Consider the following 2,999-nt stretch of genomic DNA (forward strand, 5'->3'; position numbering starts at 1 on the left):
CAACACCACCCTATCTGCACCAGTCTTGGTGTTCATCAAGGTTTGGACCAACACCACCCTATCTGCACCAGCTTTGTTGTTGAGTTTATTTAGTGAGTGTATTTTATTTTTACAGGGACAGTGCACATTAATCAACGTTTCAGTAAAAGTGCCGGTTTTAGTCAGTCGGCTAATTTTCAACCGCAGTCCCTGTGCAGGTTATTAAAAACAATTACAATATAGACAATCATTGAGCAGTGAGCACACGCAAAGCAACATAGGACAAGCAGACATAGCATAGAGACAGAGCAACATAGAACAACCAAGACGTAGCATACAGACAGAGCAACATAGAACATAAAGCAGCAAGACAAAATTCATAAAAGCAACAAAGTGTTTCCACACCTCACAAGCTACAGACAACAGACAACATGGAAAGCGGCAATACACAGCTAGGGATTATGTTAACAAATCTGATTGACCTTTAGCCATGTCTTCATGCATTTTGTGAAAGTGTGATATGTGGTGCAGTTATGTGTGTCTGATGGCAGTGTATTTCAGACATGGGAAGCTCTCACAGAGAAAGCGGATTTACTAAAGGTGCTTTTCCTTAAGGGAACTATACAGTCACCTCTCATGGCAGACCTTGTGGATCTGCTGCCATCTCAATAGTGTGAAATGAGTTTGGGCTTGACAGGCAGTGGAGGCTCCATTGGAGTGGACAGAGCGGGGGACAGGCAGTGGAGGCTCCATTGGAGTGGACAGACTGGGGGATAGGCAGTGGAGGCTCCATTGGAGTGGACAGACCGGGGGACAGGCAGTGGAGGCTCCATTGGAGTGGACAGACCGGGGACAGGCAGTGGAGGCTCCATTGGAGTGGACAGACCGGGGGACAGGCAGTGGAGGCTCCATTGGAGTGGACAGAGCGGGGACAGGCAGTGGAGGCTCCATTGGAGTGGACAGACTGGGGGATAGGCAGTGGAGGCTCCATTGGAGTGGACAGACCGGGGGACAGGCAGTGGAGGCTCCATTGGAGTGGACAGACCGGGGGACAGGCAGTGGAGGCTCCATTGGAGTGGACAGACCGGGGGACAGGCAGTGGAGGCTCCATTGGAGTGGACAGACCGGGGACAGGCAGTGGAGGCTCCATTGGAGTGGACAGACCGGGGGACAGGCAGTGGAGGCTCCATTGGAGTGGACAGACCGGGGATAGGCAGTGGAGGCGCCATTGGAGTGGACAGACCGGGGGACAGGCAGTGGAGGCTCCATTGAAGTGGACAGACCGGGGGACAGGCAGTGGAGGCTCCATTGGAGTGGACAGACCGGGGGATAGGCAGTGGAGGTGCCATTGGAGTGGACAGACCGGGGGATAGGCAGTGGAGGCTCCATTGGAGTGGACAGACCGGGGGACAGGCAGTGGAGGCTCCATTGGAGTGGACAGACCGGGGATAGGCAGTGGAGGCTCCATTGGAGTGGACAGACCGGGGGATAGGCAGTGGAGGCTCCATTGGAGTGGACAGACCGGGGGACAGGCAGTGGAGGCTCCATTGGAGTGGACAGACCGGGGATAGGCAGTGGAGGCTCCATTGGAGTGGACAGACCGGGGGACAGGTAGTGGAGGCTCCATTGGAGTGGACAGACCGGGGGATAGGCAGTGGAGCTACATTGGAGTGGACAGACCGGGGGACAGGCAGTGGAGGCTCCATTGGAGTGGACAGACCGGGGATAGGCAGTGGAGGCTCCATTGGAGTGGACAGACCGGGGACAGGTAGTGGAGGCGCCATTGGAGTGGACAGACCGGGGGATAGGCAGTGGAGGCTCCATTGGAGTGGACAGACCGGACCGGGGGATAGGCATGGAGGCTCCATTGGAGTGGACAGACCGTGGGACAGGCAGCACTGTCGGGTGTAAAGAGTGTATTGGGTGCTGCATATTATATTGTGAGCTGAGCTCTCTGGCTCTGTTCTAAATGGCACCCTATTCTCTATAGGCCCCGGTCGAAAGTAGTGCACTGTATATGGAATAGGGTTCCTTTTGGGCCGCAGCCTCTCCTCTCTCCTATTGATTTATGTCTGTCTGTCCCTGTCCTAATTAGCACACAGGCACTTCTTCCACCTGGGTGTTAATGGAATTAAGTGACCTGGCCTTATTCAGTTGGTCTCTCACTCACTCTCGCACGCCCGCCCGTCCGTCCGTCCGTCCGTCCGTATGTATGTATCCGGGACAACGTACTACTCCGAATGCGTCGTACGTTATGGGTGGAATTTAATCAGCCTCCCCTTTCCAGTCTGGACGTTAGCCTCCCCGCTTCAATGACATCATGTGTGTCACAGGGGTGCCACTTCTGTTACGCTGGCTCTATATTGGATACCTCTATCTGGATATATTAATGAAATATGATTCATGTTGTGTCCCTTAATTCACCCTCCTCACCCTCCCCATCTGTTCTATTCTTAACTGATCATCTTCTCTGTGAAATGTAGACACAGAATGTATGATTGTATTTGTTCATCTCCACAATGCATGAACAGCCTCACCTGGCAGGGGAATTGGATAATGAAAAGTAGAAGGTTTCTCCAGCCAGAGACTACACCTCAAAGACCGAGGGCTTATTTCCACTGTGGTCCTCTGGAAGGAAACCAGAGTTGATTATTTGTTTTGCAGAATCAACCGCTAGCGGCGATGTCCTCTTTCTAATCCTTGTACCTGCAGTCTGAATCCTCTGTCTGTCCCTCCTGGAGGAATTGGTCCTGGATATATTCCACCTCCCTCCCTCTTGGTCCCTGGTTCCAGATGTTACATCCTGACTCCTGTGACCCTGGGATGCTGCTAGCTGCTTCTCTCTCTTCTCTTTCAGCCATCTTGTGTCTAGTCAGGCCTAGTGGGAGCTCCCAGGACAGAGACATAGTTGCGTCCCAAATGGCTTCCCTATTTCCTATATAGTGCACTTCTTATGACCAGGGCCCGTAGGGGATATATAGGGGATAGGATGCCATTTGGGAAGCAGATAGAGAAACTGA

This window comes from Salvelinus sp. IW2-2015, unplaced genomic scaffold (assembly GCF_002910315.2).
Source record: "Salvelinus sp. IW2-2015 unplaced genomic scaffold, ASM291031v2 Un_scaffold1257, whole genome shotgun sequence".
In the NCBI taxonomy this organism is placed as follows: Eukaryota; Metazoa; Chordata; class Actinopteri; order Salmoniformes; family Salmonidae; genus Salvelinus; species Salvelinus sp. IW2-2015.